The sequence below is a fragment of the Neofelis nebulosa genome, chromosome 5 (assembly GCF_028018385.1).
Source record: "Neofelis nebulosa isolate mNeoNeb1 chromosome 5, mNeoNeb1.pri, whole genome shotgun sequence".
Classification (NCBI taxonomy): Eukaryota; Metazoa; Chordata; class Mammalia; order Carnivora; family Felidae; genus Neofelis; species Neofelis nebulosa.
Genome location: NC_080786.1, coordinates 146,616,534 through 146,637,391, shown reverse-complemented (window position 1 = coordinate 146,637,391; position 20,858 = coordinate 146,616,534). Strand labels below are relative to the sequence as shown.

The following is a 20,858-nucleotide window of genomic DNA, read 5'->3' as shown; positions in this document are numbered from 1 at the left end:
CAGTGTCAGGGTGGGGCAGGAAGGGCCTTGTGTTGGATACCCAAGAGTTTGATTCAAGTCCTGAGGCCGCAGGTAGCCACGTGTCCATCTTGTGTGAGGCATTAAAGGCAATATGGGCTTGCCCTCTCTGGAGCCGTAAGCTGGAATCTTATGTTTCTGGAACCAGGATCTGCGATCCATGCAGAAGTTTGGGGAGAAGGTCTGACCCTGAGGACTTGGATTCTTGGGCTGGGGGGGGTCAAGTGTTGCACGTGGCCAGACAGAGGAAGGCAGCAGCCTGAGAAGCTGGGTGACCCTCACGCTCCCTGGAACTTCCTCCCTGCAGGAGCCGACAAGCTGTCAAGGTTCCGTCATAAACCCCACACTCCATGTGTTTGCAATGTGGCCGAGGAGATGCACAGGGGAATCGGGGGCTGGGGTGTGAGGGCTTACTGCTGGAGGCACCGCTTCCTCTCTCTGCCCGTGCATTTTGGAGAGAACTTATTTTGCTTTCTTAAAGTTATGGTGTGGAATAAAGGGACAGTAATGAGTTCCAGATGCTTTTATTTTTCTCCTTCTATAATTGGAAACAAAAATATAGCATGGCTTTTAAATCGAAAGTGCCAGAGAGGAATGGTGCTTTTAGCTCTGGGGTTTTAGCTGTGATTTAGAGCCCAGCGTGAGGCTGTGGCCCTCATCACTACACAGCAGCTCGCTCGCTCTGCTCCCTGCAGACCCGGCTCAAGACTTTAACTCAGAACCTGAGTGAGGTTCAACCGTGAGTCCTATTTTAAGAAACTCTAATACACGAAACGCAAACTTGCGAAGCAGACAGATTTGGGCAAAGTGAGCCTCCGCGTATTCAAAGGATGATTGTTTTGCAGAAGATCCCCACCCAGGCCTCTTTTAATTGGAGCTCCCCCCAGTGCACCTAAAACTTTCCCCACACGCCATTAATTTCTGAGGAGCGGGACAAAGAACCTTCTGGCCGAAGCGTTCCAAGTGTGAAGTGCTGAGTGAAGATCGATTAAAAAGTCAAGGGACCAGAATCTTGAAGTATAAAGTGATCCGAAGAAGAAAGAATGCTTGAATTACCCTGGGCTCATTCATGCCGCACCCAACTTTACGAAAGTCATCGTGTGACAGCTTGACTGTGAGTCCTAATTGGAATTAGAGCCTCCTTGTTAGACAAAGAGATCGTCCTCACCATGCAGGAGGAAATGCCTATTGTTAGACTCAGGTCTTTAGGTTGCTTTTGGACTCAGGTCTGTAGGTTGCTTTCCTTTGGCCAATTGCTGCTACAAAATGGAGCAGTGGGGAAAGCAGGATTCAGACGGAGACCGTGGGAAAGCAGTTGGCCTCCACCTACGAGACATAATAAGACCAGATTACGCTCTCTCCAGGGAGATAATCTTTAACACAAAGCAGATCCCAGCCCCCGGTTAAACAGCAGGCCAGCAAGGGAAGATAAAACTAAATGGCCACTCAATCCTTATATGATTTGCACAGCACACTGGTAAAAATAGGCATTCTGGACCCCAGAGCTGAAATTTAAGACTGGCCTCTCGCTTTTCGTTCACGGCAAAGCAGAAAGCTCAACTGCTCTTTGGTGCCAAGACTTTCAGGTCAGTCTCGAGGAGCAAGAGACTGTCTCCTAATCCTCTCCCTGCCCCTTCTCCCGTTGCTTTTTATATTTCCCTCTCGCAGCCTCGAAAGTAACTGCTCTTCAGCACATCGGGCTGCCATTCATCAAGCACTCACCGCGTGCTGGCCCCCTTACAGTGGTGTGCATCATTGTCCACGATGACTGCCGTTCTCCAAATTCTTGATCAGCCAATTCCAAAGCACAGAGACTTCCCGTATATTCTGCTCTTAAAACATGTGTAGCCAGTGATGTGGGTCTAAAGGGATTACTCAGTGGTTCTTCACATTTTGAAAATCTGACCAAGGCTGGGGCTCCACCCTGAACCTCTCCAGAACCTCTGGGGCCTCAGCCTTTGTGTCTTAAGTCTGCACACTGTAATTCAGATGCATGGTGGGCTGGAGGACCAGTGCGAAAGCACCTTAGGGGCTTAGGGGGTCATTCGGAGAGCGGAACCCTTTTCAGGGAAGCCCTCTACTCTGCTGTGGGTACTGAAGCCTGCCTGCCGCCCCTCATTGGGCCTGAGAGAATAATAGGGGAGACCAAAGCAAGAGGCAGGTGACTTGACCCTAGTCCGGCTCTTTCCTGACCTTCTGAATTGGGCCAACTCCTTCCCTTTAAATCCTAGAGCTAGGCTTCTGCCCCTTTCCTCTGTCTTTTGTTCCTATTGTTTTCTGGACGCTTGAGGGGGCCCTCCAAGAAGTCTTTCCCAGCCCTTGTGAGAAACTTGCTGAGCCTTAATAACACAGAATGTAAACTATAGAAGAAAAGAGGAGGAAACTTTAGTAGGAGTCACCTACTCCTCCCAAGGCAGGAGAGCCCATCCCCAGTAATGTAGGGTGTTCTCAGTCCTTTTTCTTCCAAATGGCTGGGATTCATCTTGTCTCCCCATCTTCCCATTTGGTTGGTGTCTCCATCGAGTATTGATTGACAAAGCCCATCCACCCAAGGGCAGACGCTCCACACTGATGTGACTTTCTGGGTTGGGGGATTCTTTGGGCTCTGACCTCCTGGCCCACAGGGGCTGTCTGGGGGGATTGCCAGAAGCAAACATCTAAACACAGACATGAACATGCTCTTCCCCTATGGGTGAATTTACTTCAAGTCGAGGTCCCCTGAGAAAGATGTGGAATGTGTGATTTTTCTGAAAAAATGGCTATATAGTCATGATCGCCTTCTTGGAATTTAGCTTAAGTAAATAATTAAGGATGTGTTCCCACAAGCGGTTATAAGGGTGTTCACTGTTGCATTATTCTTACTGAACAAACCGGGAAACACCCTAAATGGCCAATAGCAGAGGATTGGGTGGATGAATCATGTCACGACGAAAAATCATGGTATACATTCCTGCTTTGGGACACGGAGAGTTATTTATTGTATTTTAATGCCAAAAGCGGGTTACAAAACAACATGGACATTATGATCTCATTTTGGCATCTGGGAAGATACATATCAAACTATTAATAATTGCTATCTCTGAGCTGGGGCTAAAGGGGGTTCTCATTGCCTCTTTCTTTGCTTGTTCGTATTTTCTAATAATCATAGTAGTTAGTAAAGAGTGCATAGTACCTTGTTAATTGGGACAAACCTAATGTTGGTGTTGAGGGAAGGCAGGTATCTGAAAGTGAGGCAGAAACAAGAACATAGGTGCCCTGTGGGACCCCCTGAAGGCATAAAGGCCGTGCTCCCACACAAACTCTACCCGCCAACCACCGTTGACATCAACGGGCATTACATGTGTTACTTACTAACGAGACCTCCATAGTTTTTCATTAGTTGAAGAGAACACAGATGGAACGAGACTCCACCATGGCCACACCGTTTCTGAGGTTGCCAGAAAGAGTTGCAAATCTTCGAGACAAAGAGATCCAACGCAGAGGTCGGCTGAGTTGAGAAATAGACTCCTACTGTTGGAGTTGGCCAGGGAAGCAGTCTCCTACGTTTGGAATAATTGAGATAAGAGACAGGTATCGAGCAGATATAGTCACAGTGTCACCTTCATTTCTGATAAAACTAGATTTGGAGACCGTGGTTATTCCTCTTAGTCAAGTGGGCCTGATGAGACCTCACCCTGGAATCAGGCTGCAACCGTGGCTCTGTCACTGGTGGCAAGAATAGCTTTAGGTGTCCCGTGGATGTCCTGCCCCATCCTGTCCCCTGGATGTCCTGTCCTCGCCATGGAGCAACCCCCCCCCCCGCCCCCCGCAGTCGAGCAGAGCTACCCCAAAGAAGGGATGGCCCCAATTCTCCAGGGAAATACCCATCAGTCCCAACACCTCCCCGGGAGTGGGGGAAGGAAAGGAATAAGGAGAACAGGCCCCCAGAGCGTTCCTCTAAAGGAAGGGTCTGCAAACTCCTCCCTGGGGGCAAAATCTGGCTCTCAGCCCATTTTTGTTGGTGAGTTTTACTGGCAAGCACACACAATCGTTTATGAATTGTCCAAGGCTGCTGTCCTGTTCCAGCAGCGGAGTTGAGGAGTCTTGGCAGAAACCGCGTGGCCCGGAAAGTCAAACATTGCCGGCCTCTGCTCTACAGGGTGTCTCTCTGGGAACACCCCGGGAGAGGGGCATGCGTCTCCTCTAACATCCCTGGCTACGTCCAATGCAAAGTGTCCTGGCCTCTCTCCCCTGTCTGGCTTTCCAGCCTGGCTCTTGTTGCCATCCTGGGCATTAAAGTTCAGCAAGGCTCACTCCTCAGCCCTTTTCTCTCTCGCTTCACATTCTCACGGTCTCCTCTTGGGTGTCCCAAGGGCCTTTCAAATCGCACAAATCTTAGCCCAGGGTGACCATACAGTCTATGGGTTCAAACCAGGACATTTCTGGGGACTAGCATTTCTGGACAAGACTCTGAGGTAACAGGCATAATGTGGATTGTCCCAGGGACAATGGAGAAGTCAGATCTTTTTTATTTTATTTTATTTTTAAGTCTGTTCATTTATTTATTTATTTTGAGGGAGTGCGAGCAAGCGGGGAGGGGCAGAGAGAGGAGACAGAGAATCCCAAGCAGGCTCCGTGCCGTCAGCGCGGAGCCTGATGCGGGGCTCAAACCTATGAACCGGGAGATCATGACCTGCGGCCGAAGTCAGACGCTTAACCGAATGAGCCACCCAGGTGCCCCGAAGTCAGATAATTTTAAAGGAAAACACGAATTATCTTCTTTCCCTGAACCCGGCTCCTTCTCCAGAGTTTCCAGTGGCTCTGGCGTCACCATTCTGCCCATGGTAAAAACAAGAAGCCCAGGCCCTATCCTTTACACCGCCCCCTCCCTCACCACCCACCTCCTCTCCGTCACCAAGCCAGACCGCCTGCCTTTCTTTAGAATCCACCCACTTCTCCAGTCTCAGCTGCTACATCCCAGTCCAAACCACCACGATTTCTTGCTTAGGCTACTCCAGACTCCTCCCTGGCCGAGGACCACTGGCTTCCGCCCCTCTTTTTCACGGATCCCCGTGAAACGTTAGTCTGATTGGGCCACCCCCCTGCATGAAACTCGTAGTCCCCATGCCTTTAGGATAGAGATGTCAGTCTTCTTTCTTTCTTTCTTTCTTTGACAGAGAGAGAGAAAGGGAGAGAGAGAACAAGTGGGGGAGGGGCTCAGAGAGAGAGAGAGAGAAAAATCTCAAGCAGGCTCCACACTCAGCACAGAGCCCAACACACGGCTTGATCCCACAACCCTGGGATAGGACCTGAGCCGAAGTCAAGAGTCAGTCAGTCAACTGACCGAGCCACCCACGTGCCCTAAGATGCAAGTTCTTCCTCTTGGACTCTGGGGTTGGCATGGGCTGCCTTCCACCCCCACCCAGAACCCTCCTTCCCTTCTGCCCTTTGGGAATGCTTGAACACATGCTGCACCTTCCTCCTTCTGGGTCTTCCTGCAGACTTTTCCACGTGACCTCCCTTATTGGAGTCCGAGGCCGTCTGACCCTCACTCCCTCAGTGTCCACACTAGGCTGTGACCACATCATCACCTGTCACCGTGCCCTGGGCTCTGCAGACCGTAATGACAGCGGTGTTATTTGCTTACTGACCATCTCTCCCACCGTAAGCTGCCTGAGGACGGGGTTCCTATCCTTTCGCTCACCGTCGTATCTCAGCATCTATAGCACTCAAGAAATATCCACTGAAATGATGACATTCTCTGTATGGCTTATTTCACTTAGCATCACACTCTCCAGTTCCATCCACGTTGCTACAAAAGGCCAGATTTCATTCTTTCTCATTGCCACGTAGTATTCCATTGGTTTCACTCTTATGTGGATCCTGAGAAACTTAACAGAAACCCATGGGGGAGGGGAAGGAAAAAAAAAAAAAAGAGGTTAGAGTGGGAGAGAGCCAAAGCATAAGAGACTGTTAAAAACTGAGAACAAACTGAGGGTTGATGGGGGGTGGGAGGGAGGGGAGGGTGGGTGATGGGTATTGAGGAGGGCACCTTTTGGGATGAGCACTGGGTGTTGTATGGGAACCAATTTGACAATAAATTTCATATATTAAAAAAAAGAAAAAGAAAAAAAAATAATGATGACACAGGAAAAACAGCCTCCACGATTTCAGAGTTTGGGGGCCTCCGTTTAGCCTGGATGGAACATTGCTGGTTTTCTATGGCTTCTGTAACAAATTGTCATAAACGTGGCCGCTTACCACAACAGAAATCTCTCTTCTCACAGTTCTGGAGGCCAGGAGTCTGAAATCAAGAGGTCAGCCGAGCCACAGTCCCTGTGTGGGCTCCGGGGGAGAAGCTCTTCCTAGCTTTGGTGGCTGCAGGCGTCCCTTGGCTGGTGGCCACGTCACTCCAATCTCTGCATCCACCTTTACACCACCTTCTCCCCCTCTTTGTCCAAGCATCCTCCAAGGACACTTGTGATGGCACTGTGGAGCCACCCAGATAATCTCCTCTTTTCAAAATCCTCAGCGTAAGCACATCTGCAAAGACCCTGTGTCCCAGTAAGGTCACATTGACAGGTTCCAGGGATTAGGATATGGACACATCCTTGGGGGCGGAGTGGGGTCGTTTCAACCCATCAGAGGGACATAAGCTTAGATTTGGCCCAACGGGTCTCGGGCAATTCAGTGTCAGGATCTTGGCAAACTAGGAGACAGAATAGACTCAGCGATCGTGGGAGAGAAACATCCTTATAATTCTTCCCACCGGAGCCAAGACAGACACTATTATTGTCCCCTTACCCATTCTTGCTTTCCCTGCCCACAAAGACCACTCCCCAGGCAGAAGGCTTGGGTGAGAGCTAGCTCTTACTGAACTGTTGAGATGCTCGCCTGACAAGTCAGTGGAAAGGAGCCAGAACAAAGGACCCACATTTGCTGCACAATATTGGGCAAATAGCTTCATCTCCATCAGCCTCCTTTGTAAATCAAGTTCCCTTTCCTCCAGGGAGCAATCGGGATGTTTTCCTGTCATTTCTCATGCATCTTGGGGGTAACAGTATTAATACAAAACATCAGTATTATCTGCCAAGTCAGTGCCTTGCAAGGACTGAATCTTCCTCCCAGGGCGACTTCGTACTGCCCTCAACTCTCCGGCTGCCTTTAAAAATAACAACAAAAATCCACCCAGACCTCTCAGTCGCCACACACCTGTGTCTTTTGTACTTCCACGAGGTGTCCTCCTCCAGGGTTTCAGTGTAACTGGAGCCTCCAGAACCATCCACAGTCTTCTGCCGCCCTGGGAAACGTCCCTTCGTGGCTAGGGCACCAGAACGCATTTTGGAAGGAACAGCTTCCTAAGAAAACTAAAAGGATGCAAACATAGGCGCCTGGCCGGGAATAAATACTACTGTATTTTTAGAAACCTGGGTCCTTTTATTTTTAGGTAAGGAGTTTGATTCAATTTCTATAAATCCCGTTGTCCTTTTGGGGTCTAACTTCAACTGAGCATTTTGGAGCTTCTAGGCAGCCTTTCTGAAATGGCAGGCCTGCGCTGCTGGCTGTGCTATTTAGGAGGGAGAATTGGGGTGAGGTTCCATTTTTGGCAGAGGGTAAAAATAAAGAGTTTTCTTCTGAGTGGGCCCCTCTCTGAATCCAGCCTGGCTGCTCGGTCTACACTGGGCACACGTGCACAGCATATGTCAGGCTTACCGCTGCAAAGAGAATGAATCACTCTGCCTGGCGCTTTTCGGAGGAGCTTTAAATCATGCTGCTCCAACAACATGTAAAGCAGCGTTTGATTTTCTGGGAGGGAGGTTTTGCAACTTTTTTTTGCAGTAACATATGAACAGTCAGTACCCACTGTGAGGACTTCAGAGAAAACAAACTAAAAGATGACCGTCGGATGAGTTCCCTGCCACAGGGAGCTCCCGGATGCCTTTCCTGGGGGTGTCGGTGTGGTGGCAGCCTTGTGAGAGGGCAAGGTCCTTCCCTCCATCAATAAACACTTCTGGAAGCCCCCGGTGTGCATTGGGGTTGTGTAGGAGACAATGAGCTGGGTGTACATAGCCGTGTGTTTGCTTTTAATGAAGTGGGTCACAGCTCCTCCAAAATCACAATCCCAGCAGCAAACTGGTTCATGATAACCAAGTTCAAGTTCAAGTTCAAGCAGGGTCGGTTTATCCATTGCATGCATGTGCTTCCCTCCCTCCCTCTCCCCTGCAAGTGAAGGGGGCTGACCTCATCTGTATTACAATTTTGGGGAGACTTTGGGGGTTTGGGGAGATTCTGGAAAGTTAGACCGAATCGAATTTTGTATCTGCTGGGACACCTCTCCTCTGGGACACTCCAAGTTTGGGCTCAAAGCCACTCAGTCCCCTGGGGGTGACCCTGGCAGAGGTTAGTTGCAATCTGCCAGGGTCCCAGTGTGAACCCCCAAGGTGCCAAAGCTCCAGCCTGCCTTAGAGGTCTGAGGGTGTTCTTGAGGGGCAGGGCTCGAGGCCCAGAGGAACAAAAGTGGGTCCATCTGACCATAGCCCAAAACAAGAGGCAGGAGGTCCTGGTGATGATGCTCCGTGGCCTGAAATGTAGAAGGGCGCAGAGTGACACGTAGTCAAGAGCCCAAACCAGGTGCTGGTGAGGCCAGAGGGGGGGAGGGTGGCGGTGAGAAAGGGTTGAGAAGGTGGGGGAAGCAGAGGAGGGGAGGAGGAGGACTAGGAGGGAGAGAGGAGAGAGTCTTCCTGCTTTTATGTAAGAATTCCACCCTTCTACGAGAGGAATGGTGTGTGCAGACAGGGATGGGGCGAACTGAAGAGGCCTGCCCCAGGGAACCCCGGGGAGGCGGGGAGGCTGGCTCACCTAACTGAAGAGGAGACAGGGGAGGACTTCCCTCCACCACCCACGGGGGCCCCGCGGGTACCAGGGGACGTGAAGGGACGCCCTAGGGGACGCGCTAACGGAAACGTCAACCCTCAACACCAGCACCTGCTGCTGTGCTGAAGGGGTCCTTTTCCTCACGGGAGCTTTTTCAGCCACTCACTAGTGCCATTCTGATCCTTCGTGGCCGCTGCTGCGATCCTCACCGGACCTCCAAGCTCACACGTGCATACACACACACACACACACACACACACACACACACACACACACAGAGTCATTTCCTGGAAAAGTCAGCAGCTGAAGCGCTCTGTCTTCAGAACAGGGTCACCCCAAGAGCAGGGAGCTCCAGCTTCCTTCTCAGAGGGGCTGGCCCCGCACACACCTCCCCCTCCCCCCCCCCCCCCCCCCCCCCCGGGCCTTCGAGATCCCGCCTCCGTGTAGCCACCTTGGGTTTCTCAGCTCCATCCAGAATGGCTTCGTCCCTCGGGCTCCCGTGGAATTTTCTGGAACATAGCACACAGACTGACAAAACCCAAGGAGGCGTTTCTCCAAGCACAGACCCGGACGGACCCGTGCCAGTTTCTCTGCTCTCCCTAGTCAGGCATGGGTTGGGTCTGATTCGTGTTCGGGCTGCCTTCCCAGCAGGAAATGCAGAAGCTGCCTCGGGGAACACAGAGCAGGCTGGGGATCCCGGGGAAGCCCCCTCTCCGCCGGTGGCTTAGGGCGCCCGAAGTTGGGGTTTCCGGCCCTTCGCTCTGTTCTGAGCCATCAGGGGGTGTCTTTGCTGCTATCCCAGCAGACAGGCCGGCTGTGAATTTCGGGGACACAGGAGAATCCCCTGCGAAGGGTGTCCCAGTGAAACGCTTGCCTGTGTTTGCGCACAGCCCCCCCCCCCCGAAGATGCCCACATCTGTTTGAGACAGGAGGCAGTTAATTCTCTTTACTGACAAGCAATGAAATGCCAAAACAGAAAGAAAAGGAAAGCGATGCAAGCACCAGGCACATACCACCTCTTTCTACTTCCCTTGTATTATTAGGGGCCCAGAACTCACCGTCTCTGTTCTTAGCTGTTTTTAAACAAATGGCCACTGTTAATTTCATGTCCGTTCTGTTGTACTATTAAGGTCTGAGTGCCCTGGTCCTCCAGTCTCTTCTTTCTGGAAGAGTCTGGAATAATCTTTCTCCTGAAGTGTATGTTTCCCTAAGAAAACCCAGGGTATTCAAGGAAAGAGCCCAGGCTCGGGGATCAGACTTAGGCATGAATCTTAGTGCAGCTCTGTGTCCTTCGGCAAGTGATTTAATATCTGGGAGCCTCAGTTTACTCATCCATGCATGGTTGAACCAAACTCCATCGCCTACTAGCTGTGTGACCTTGCACTAGCTACTTAACCTCTCTGGGCCTTAGCGATCTTTTATAATATGGGATAAACACTGGTATCTATCTCGGGGTCGTTGCTATTATTAACTGAGTGACTATGTGCAAAGCAATTAGCACGGTGCCTGGCATGGAGAAGCATGATGGGAGCGTTTGCTGTTAGGATCACAATGGGTTGCTATGGGGACCGAATGAGATGACGTGTGTCAGGCACCTGGCACATGGTAGGTATGTGCCCAACCCACCCCCCCTCCCAGCCTCCCCAGCATCCTCAGCTTCTTTCTCGTTCTTTCTACGAACACATTCTCAGCCAGGTGCCTTTCCACGGCAGGCCTTCCACCCTGGTCTTTCTCTTAGCTGCCCTGCCCTATGATTTTGCACTGTCCTGTGTGTCGGCACTGACCCCAGCATCTCCTGTCAGGACCAGTTACTCTCTTCAGGCTGAAGATGAATGGATGACTAAGCATTCCTCTCACAGAAACCAGTCCTACTCTTCAGCACAAATAATATTCGGCAAGAAAACTAACCCCAAATATAGCGTGGCAGACTAAATATGGCCACAGGCTCTTTGTAGCTCAAGAACTGCAGTCTATTTGCCCATCCCTCCAAATTGGGCTGGCCTTGTGATCTTCTCTAATAGATGTGGTGAAAGTGACTTTCCAAACGAGAACACAGCCCTGAGGATGTCACGTAAGGAAGCTGGTCCAACCAACTGAAGATGAGGGGCCGTGGGATGAACGGAGGGGCCCCAGGTGAGGCTGGTACCAACCGCTTCTAGTAAATCCCTCACCTGTCCTGTGGTCGGTTGTCTCTAACTCAACCTGACTGGCATCCCAGAATGCAGAAGGTACACAGAATTCTTCAGAGGCATTTCTTTTGGAAAAGGCATTCAATTCCACATACGTATCTTGAGGTCTTCTCGAGGGAGTGTTGGGAGCCAGAGATGGGGATGAGATGCAGGTTTTGGTACTGGAAGGGTTAATTCAGGACTGCCGAGCATTTTGGAGCATCCATGGCGAAGGGCACGCCCTGAATGGAAAATGCTCTCCGTTAAATTGCAGCTGGGGCCGGGAGCAGAGAGGGAGCAGAGAGGGACAGCCACATTTCATTATTAGGGTGAGTGGAATGTTCTCTGAATTGTTCCATCTCTGCCATTCCAGCGTGATTGAATTCTGCACACGTGTTAAAGACTTTGGAGCCCACGGACATGGAGATGAGAGCAAGGCTGGGTCTGCCGTTTCAGTCAGCATTAAACTGTTTTTGTTTTTGACGAGGACTCTGTCAAAAGGAGTCCAGAGCCCAGGGTCGAAAGGAAAAGCACCAGGGTGGCAAAGGGAATTCACACAATCTGAGCAATGCAAGTCTTTTTCCAAGCCCAGAAGAAGCATGTGTTTAAGGAAAACAAGAATACCATGGTGGCATGTAGTGATTAAAACTTGGTCTTTGGGGTCAAAGAGATCTAAATTCAAATTCTGCGTTTGCCATTTACTAGCTAGCTGTAGCAGTTATATACTGCTGTGTAACAAACCACCCAATTCTTAGTAGCTTAAAATAACAACCATGTATTTGTTCAGAATTCCACAGTTGGGATTGGGCTCAGCGGGGAGGCTCTTCAGCTGGTCTTTGTGAGCAGTCATTCATGTGGCTGCAGTGAGGGCTGGTTGATCTCAGATATACTCACTACCATGCCCCGGGGGCTCAACAGGAATGTCTGGAATAATTGGGACTGCTGGGCGTCTCTCTCCATGTGGTCTTTTTTCCCCCTGGTCTCTCATCCTCAAGGAGGCTACACAAAGTGTCTTCACATAGTGGAGAGACGGTTCCAAAAAAGGGAAGCTCCAATGCACACGTGATTATCAAACCTTTGCTTGTATCACCTGTGCTGATGTGCAAGGCAAGTAACATGGTCAAGTCCATAGTTAACACGGGGTGGGGGGGTGAGGATTATACAAGGATGTGAATCCTGGGAGGTAGAATGCATTGGGGAATTAACATAACAATCTCCACACTAGTGACCCTGACCAAATTCTGATCTCTCTGAACCTTGGTTGGTTTCCTGACCGGTAAAATGGGAAAATAACATGTGTGTTCATTGGAAATAGACTGGATTCATGTAATAAAAACCCCCCAATAAGTATGGTGTGAATGATCCAGGGGTTATTATTTTCTCCAGGGGTAGGTGGTTGGCAGTGTTAGCTCAGAGACTACATGATGTCAGGGTCTAGGTGTCTGCAATTCTCTTGGCTTTTTCCTCGGGGTAGGAAGATGGCTGCAACAACTCCAGTCCTTCCAATGCCTTTCCAGGAAGCAGGAATGAGTAGAGAAAATAGCAAAGGCAGGCACCAGCTGGGTCAACTTGTCTCTGAAAGAGCTTTCCCAGAGCTCTACCCACTCCCATCTCATTGACCAGGACAGTGTCACATGACCACCCCCTAACTGCAGGGGAGGTTAAGAAATGTCACTTTTAAAGCTGGGTCCAGAACCCAAATAAAGTTAGTAACAAAAGAAAAGAGTATGTATTGGGTAGGCTCCTAGAAGTAAGTGCCAGCCCTCACCCCTACCTCACAAGGTTGTCTTCCACATAGTAAGTGCTCATTAAACAGTAGCTATTTTCTTATTTAGTTAATAGCTTCTGCTGGCTAGCTGGCGCATCTGAGGGGGGAAAGAGGGAGCTCTGAGCTGTCCCATGACTCTTCCCTTCCTGGTGTCCCAGTCGTTCCTGTAACAGTTAGTACATAACAAACCGCTCCAAATCTCAAGAGGGTAAAGCAAGCCTTGTTTTATCCACAGGTAGGCTGGACCAGTCTCCAGACTCTGCTGGGCTCATTCATCCCTCTGGGGTCCGCTGCGGATCAGAGAGGCGGGTCAGGGCTGCAAAGCGACATCGGGAGGACTGGACACAGGCAGAGGTGAAAGATTGCAGCCATTCTGTAATCAGTGTATCCCAGGGTGAGGGATGCCATAGTGCCCTGATGTCATGGAAGGACCCAAGATAGTCTGTTGACTTGTGAACTGCACCTCCTTGGTCCTGCTATTTCCCTCACCAGAGCTTCCTTGGATCCTTTGTTTTCTGCAGAAACTTTCACGGACCAGCTCTTACCTTCACTTGCTCAGTCCTCTTGCTGTCCTCCCCTGATGTCCAGGGAGCATCAGGACATCAGACAATTAGAGTGTTTTCACCCAGGAGCACCTCACGGCTCCTCCCTCTGGCCCACGCCCACTTGTGCCTGGTCACTGTCTCCCATCAGCTGGCTCTTCCCCCGTCAGGCTCAACATCTGGGAGGCACAGGTAGCCCTCCCCCTGAACAGCTGGGGGCCCTGGGGCGAGGCCCCCAAGGCTCCCGAGAGTTTTCATCCTACAAGCCCCCATTTAATACTAAAGACACCTTCTGCTCTGGCGTTTTCTTCATAAGGTCCCAGTAATTCACTTTTGCTTTTAATTCCCTTGCCTTTGGGGATGTGCCGAGTAGGAGATTGCTACGGCTGAGGTCAGAGAGGTCTTTTCCTGCTTTCTCCTCTAAGGTTTTGATGGTTTCCTGTCTCACATTCAGGTCCTTTATCCATTTTGAGTTTATTTTTGTGAATGGTGTGAGAAAGTGGTCTAGTTTCAACCTTCTGCATGTTGCTGTCCAGTTCTCCCAGCACCATTTGTTAAAGAGACTGTCTTTTTTCCATTGGATGTTCTTTCCTGCTTTGTCAAAAATGAGTTGGCCATACGTTTGTGGGTCTAGTTCTGGGGTTTCTATTCGATTCCATTGGTCTATGTGTCTGTTTTTATGCCAATACCATGCTGTCTTGATGATGACAGCTTTGTAGTAGAGGCTAAAGTCTGGGATTGTGATGCCTCCTGCTTTGGTCTTCTTCTTCAAAATTACTTTGGCTATTCGGGGCCTTTTGTGGTTCCATATGAATTTTAGGATTGCTTGTTCTAGTTTCAAGAAGAATGCTGGTGCAATTTTGATTGGGATTGCATTGAATGTGTAGATAGCTTTGGGTAGTATTGACATTTTGACAATATTTATTCTTCCAATCCATGAGCAGGGAATGTCTTTCCATTTCTTTATATCTTCTTCAATTACCTGCATAAGCTTTCTATAGTTTTCAGCATACAGATCTTTTACATCTTTGGTTAGATTTATTCCTGGCGTTTTCTTAACAAGCCCAACCCAGCGGAGGACACACAGCCAGATCAGCTCCCTGGGGCTACAGCCCTTGGGCAAACCTCACAGACCCTGGAGCCAGGTGGCCTGGGTCCTAAACCTGGCTCATCTATCACTCGTTTCCTGTGTGATTTGAGGCCCATTACTTCCTTCTCTGTACTTGGGAGCAGTGTTAACCTGCCTCATGGGTCATCATGAGGATTCATTGAGCTCCCAGACCAGTGCCTGGCACACCACGACACTATATACGCGACGGTCCTTGCCATATTCGCCACTATTTATTAAAATGGACCTCTTGGGGCGCCTGGGTGGCTCAGTCGGTTAAGCGTCCGACTTCGGCTCAGGTCATGATCTTGCGTTCCGTGAGTTCGAGCCCCGCGTCGGGCTCTGTGCCGACAGCTCAGAGCCTGGAGCCTGCTTCAGGTTCTGTGTCTCCCTCTCTCTCTGACCCTCCCCTGTTCATGCTCTGTCTCTCCCTGTCTCAAAAATAAATTAAACGTTAAAAAAAAAAATTAAAAATAAATAAATAAAATGGACCTCTCTTTTTGGTCCTTTTCATTATGCAGCATTAATCCCGGCAGCTGCTTGGATTATTTCCTTTTACATTCATCCATTCCTCCCCCTTTCTTCACCGATTCAAACCCTGCCTGCGTGCCTTCCCTATATTGGTATACCCCGCGTTAGACACAGGGGACAAAAAAAAATAAAATAAAAATAAAAAATCAGTCAGCTGTGGTCTTGGTCCTCATCAAGACAGTCCAGGAACCCAACTCTTTAAAAACCCCAATGGCCAACAAATACAGGAGAGGATGACAAGAGCCTGGGTCAGGGCAGGGGGAGGTTGTGAGAGTCCGGTGTGGAAAAACAGCATTAACTGTTTTAGTGCTCCGAAATGCCGCTACAACAAATCATGCTGGGGGAACTAGGCCATTACCTGCGGCTTACAAATATTTTGGCCACGCTTCACTCAGATTCTGACTGTAACCGGATTTGGCTTGTTTTTAGTGGCTCCGTTTCCTCGGGGTTGAAAGAGAGGTCCCATCTTTCAGGAATGAGACTTGACAGCAGTAGCTTTTCCAGTCCATGAAGCACTTAGAGGAAGGAGGACCATCCCGTGGCACTGACTGTAACTCACTTTGTTGAGGCCAGATTGCAGTCATGGAGGGGCTTTAAGAACCATTCATCTAGATTTTTATTCGAGAAGTCTGTGGCCCTAGATTAAAAAAGCAAAACAGTGCTAAAAAGCCTCTTGAGGGGCGCCTGAGTGGCTCAGTCCATGAAGCGTCTGACTCTTGGTTTCGGCTCAGGACGTGGTCTCACGGTTTGTGAGTTCGAGCTCTGCATCTGGCTTTGTGCTGATAGTGCAGAGCCTGCTTGGGATTCTCTCTCTCGCTCTGTTCCTCCCCTGTCACGCTCTCTCCCTTTCTCTCAAAATAAACTTAAAAGAAAAGCTGCTTGAAAACAGCAGTCCCTTGCCCCCTACCCCCTCAAAAGTTCTTCTCCCTTGAGGCGAATACTTCCCAATCTTTTGAGGTGTTCTTCTGGTGTCTTCCTTTGGGTTTCTAAATAACACGTGCGTATTGCAATTTCTTGCTTTCTCTGCACTGGATGTTGGTATACCCTGCTATTGTATTGCATACTTTTGGTGTTTATAGCCCAATACTCTTACTTTCTCTGTGCCCCAGCCAGCTGATTTTCTATAATGATGTCTGGTCAAATTAGCATCCCGGATTTGTATTATTTTGGCCATGTAAATATCAATCACAGGTATGCCATAGAACTCACCAGGATTACTTTTTCTTTTTCATACCTACCATTAATAATTACCTCATCTAAAAATTTTGCTTACGTTTTCATGTCCTTACCATTAATTGGTAATGTTGCCTCTACCAGAGCTGAGATTTCTTGAATCCCTGCATATCAGGTTCCGTTTTTATCCTAGATACATCTCTTCTAGACAGTTTCTAGACCTGCCTCCAGAAAGACTCTAGACGACAATTCTGTCATTTCTTTTTATACTCATCATAGGATTTCCCTTCAGGACCATTCTGGGGGTTCTTTTAACTCTTCCCCATGTTGAATCCTTTATTTCTTTAACTTCATATCATTTTTTTTTTATTACATTCTCAAATCTGATGGTCTTTACCTGTTGGTCTTGTTTTTTGCTCTGCTTTAACCTTTATTATTTATTTTTGAGACAGAGAGAGACAGAGAATGAATGGGAGAGGGTCAGAGAGAGGGAGACACAGAATCTGAAACAGGCTCCAGGCTCTGAGCTGTCAGCACAGAGCCCGACGTGGGGCTCGAACTCATGGACTGCGAGTTCACGACCTGAGCCGAAGTCGGACGCTCAACCGACTGAGCCACCCAGGCACCCCTTCATATCATTTTTTTTTTAAATTTTACTTCCTTGTTTTGGTGGATTGTTTTAGTAAATGGAGTTTATAAACAGCTAAAAAATAACTTCATTCTACCTCCACACTTGATTGCTAGATTAGCTGGTGTGATACTTAAAGTTTTTCTGTTGTTTTTTTTTTTTTTTTGCTTTTGTTTTGTTTTTAGAGAGAGAGAGAGTACGAGTGGGGGAGATGGGCAGAGGGAGAGAAAGAGAGAATCCCAAGCAGGTTTCACACCCAGCATGGATCCCAACTTGGGGCTCAACCCCACAACCCCAGAGTCATGGCCTGACCCAAAATTGAGTTCGCGCTCAACCAACTGAGCCATCCAGGTGCCCCAGGGAATTTGGTGTGATGGTTAAGTTTATGCATTAACTTAACTGGGCTAAAGGATGCCATATGGCTAGTAAAACAGTATTTCTGGGTATGCCAGTGAGGGTGTTTCTGGAAGAGATGAACATTTGATTCAGTAGACTGTGTAAAGAAGATCCATACTTACTGGTGTGAACAGGCCCAAATAGAACAAAAATGAGAGAAGGGCGACTCCCCACTCTCTCTTCTTGAGCTGGGAGATCTATCTTCTCCTGCCCTTGGATGTCAGAGCTCCTGGCTCAGGCCTTTGAACTCTGGACTTACACCAGTGGTACCTCGGTTCTCTGTCCTTCTGCCTGAGGCTGAACTGTATCACTGGCTTTCCTGGTTGTTCAGCTTGCAGACAGTAGACTATGGGACTTCTAGGCCTCCGTTACCATGTGAGCCAATGCCTATAAAAAATCTCTTCTAATCTATATCTGAATCTATAGCGGTAGATAATCTGTATTTATATAACCTATTGGTTGTGTTTTTCTGGAAAATTCTAACACAGCTGGGTATAAAACTTTAGCTTACAAATAATTTTCACTCCTAGTTTGAAAAGCATTTTTCCCTAACTTTCCAGATTCCATTATTACTTTTCATCATTCTGATACCATTCTGATTCCAAGCCCTCTGTATGTTTCCTACTTTTTTTTTTTCCTCCTTGGAATTTTAGGATACTTTCCTGTGACAGTTCTTCTAAAATCATGCAATCGTTTGCCTTGATGTGGGTCTCATTTTCATTCTTCATGCAGGAAACTCAAGTTAGCCCTTTCAATCTGGAGACATATGCTTTCAGTTTCGGAAATTTCTCCTGTATTCGTTCTTTAAGAAAATCTTTCCCTCTCTACAATTTTTTCTTTCTAGAACTCCTATTATGCAACGTTCGCACCCTTTGACTCACAGACTGTAATTGTTTTAGCTTCTCTTTCCAATTTTACATTTTTTTTTTTTTTTGTCTTTCTGGGTGATCGTTTCCACATTATCTTCTAATCCTTCAATTATTTTTTTCCTTTTGCATTGATTTTTTTTTTTTTTTTAATTTCTGTTCTCAACAAACTTATGGCTTCCAGGGAGGAGGAAAATGGAGGGGTGGGCAAAATAGGTGAAGCGGGGGAGGGAGATACGGGCTTACAATTGTGGAATGAAGAAATTGTGGGGATAAAAGTTACAGTATAGGAATACAGTCAATGGTATTGTAATAGTGCTCTCTGGGGACAAATGGCAGTCACACTTGTGGTGGGCACAGTACAACATGCAGACTTTCCAGATCACTAGGTTGTACACGAGAAACTAATGGCACATTGTGTGTCAACTATACTTCAATAAAAAAATAAAAAGAGTTCTGTTCTCATACTTCAAATTTCCACAAGCTCTCACTCATTCTCTACATTCTACAAATATCACCTCTCCTAGGATCAGCTTTTTGTTTCAAACACGCAATACCTTCTCATCTTTCTGAGGATAACTTTTTCAAGTTTTGTTTTAAAAATGTTCTACTCCAGGGGTGCCTGGGTGGCTCAGTCCGTTAAGTGTCTGACTTTGGCCCAGGTCATGATCTCACAGTTTGTGAGTTCAAGCCCCGTGTCGGGCTCTGTGCTGACAGCTCGGGGCTGGAGCCTGCTTCGGATTCTGTGTCTCCCTCTGCTTCTGCCCCTCCCTAGCTCACGCTCTCTCTCTCTCTGTGTCAAAAATAAACTTTAAAAATAAAATAAAATAAAATAAAATAAAATAAAATAAAATAAAAATGTTCTACTCCTGGGGCTCCTGGGTGGCTCAGTCGGTTGGGCAGCCGACTCCGGCTCAGGTCATGATCTCGTGGTCCGCGAGTTTGAGCCCTGCATCAGGCTCTGTGCCGACAGCTTGGAGCCTGGAGCCTGCTTCGGATTCTGTGTCTTCCTCTCTGTCACTCCCCCATTTGCACTCTGTCTCTCTCTGCCTTTCAAAAATGAATCAATGCTAAAAAATAAATAAATAAATAAATAAATAAAAATGTTCTACCCCTTTACAATAGCCAAATTATGAAAGCAGCCCAAGTGTCTATCAATAGATGAATGGATAGGGGCGCCTGGGTGGCTCAGTCGGTTGAGCGGCCGACTTCGGCTCGGGTCGTGATCTCGCGGTCTGTGAGTTCAAGCCCCGCATCAGGCTCTGTGCTGACAGCTCAGAGCCTGGAGCCTGTTTCGGATAATGTGTCTCCCTCTCTCTGACCCTCCCCTGTTCATGCTCTGTCTCTCTCTGTCTCAAAAATAAATAAACTTTAAAAAAAAATTAAAAAAAAATAGATGAATGGATAAAGAAGATGTGGGGGTCACCTGGGTGGCCCAGTCGGTTAAACATCTGACTTCGGCTCAGGTCGTGATCTCACGGTTCGTGGGGTCAAGCCCCACATCCGGCTCTGTCTGACAGCTCAGAGCCTGGAGCCTGCTTCGGATCCTCTGTCTCCTTCTCTCTCTGCCCCTCCCCCACCTGCACTCTGTCTCTCTCTCAAAAATAAATAAACATTCAAAAAGCTAAAAAAGAAAAGAAGAAGTGGTTTATATGCACAATGGAATATCATTCATCCATAAAAAAGAATGAAATCTTGTCATCTGCGACAACATGGATGGAGCTAGAAAGCATCATGCTGAGCGAAATAAGTCAGTCAGAGAAAGACACTGCATGATCTCACTCATGTGTGGAATTTAAGAAACAAAACAAATGAGCAAAGGGGAAAAAGAGACAGAGAGAGACAGAGGCAAACCAAGGCTCTTAAACCAATGGGCTCTTAACTATAGAAAGCAAACTGATGGTTACCAGAGGGGAGGTGGGTGGGGAACGGGGGAAGTAGGTGATGGGGACGAAGGAGCACACTTGTCGTGATGAGTACCAGGTGAGGTACGGAAGTGCTGAGTCACTACACTGCGCTCGTGAAACTAATATAACAACAATTAATATTTATCAGAACTAAAACCAAATAAATAAATAACGGAGAGGTCTGCTCCTGCCCCTCTCTCTGTCGTTTGAGTTCCTCTTACCTGTTGTCTTTTTCTGTCATTCACGCTAGAACTTTTCCCTCAGATGCCTGGTGACACCTGGTTGCCCACGTTTTAGTCAAAAGTGAAGCACAAGGATTTCTTTTGGGGCGGTGAAATGTTTTGGAAAGAGACAGAGGTGGTGGTTGCACAATATTGTGAATGTACCAACTGCCACTGAATTGCTCACCTTAAAATGGGTAGGTTTATACTATGTGAGTTTCATCACCATTTTTTTTTTTCTTTTTGCAGAGAGGAGGGGTACATCCTGCTTTGGACTAGGATCTCTGTTGTGCCTGGGTTGAGCCCATTGACTGGTAGACCCGACCCCAAGGGATTGGCCAGGAATCTTGTCATCTCACTGGGGATTTCCAAGTGTCAGTATCTGTTGGCTTTTCCCATTGGACGGTTCGGTTTCCGCAGCCAGGAGTGCTCCAACTTCCTGCCTGGGTTGGGGTGCAAGCCTGGATCCCAGTGTTCGGGTGTCTGGGAGCTCCAGAGGGAGTAAAAGGCACGCTGACTTTCTCCCAACCTTCCTTCCCTCAGTGTGCTATCTCACCCCACTAGGCTCCTCCCGGTATCTCGGAGTCCAAGGCACTTGGGTTCAGCTTCTCCAGGAGTAAACTCTGATGTAGGTCTGGCCGGGTCAGGGAAGGATAATCTCTGGGCTGCATCCATCTGG

The 20,858-nt window shown here is 48.3% G+C and overlaps 1 long non-coding RNA gene across 2 annotated transcripts in view; it reads right to left on the bottom strand.

Moving 5' to 3' along the window:
- Nucleotides 1-526: 526 nt before the first annotated feature.
- Nucleotides 527-20,858, bottom strand: part of LOC131512778 (uncharacterized) — a 35,814-nt gene continuing 15,482 nt past the window's right edge. Inside the window, exons 5-7 of one of the 2 annotated variants that reach the window (XR_009262306.1) lie at nucleotides 3,370-3,557; nucleotides 1,741-1,850; nucleotides 527-1,344 (exon numbers count right to left, since the gene is read on the bottom strand). This is a non-coding gene — a long non-coding RNA (uncharacterized LOC131512778). The remainder of the gene's footprint in view (nucleotides 1,345-1,740; nucleotides 1,851-3,369; nucleotides 3,558-20,858) is intronic. The other variant, XR_009262307.1, reaches the window with a different exon arrangement.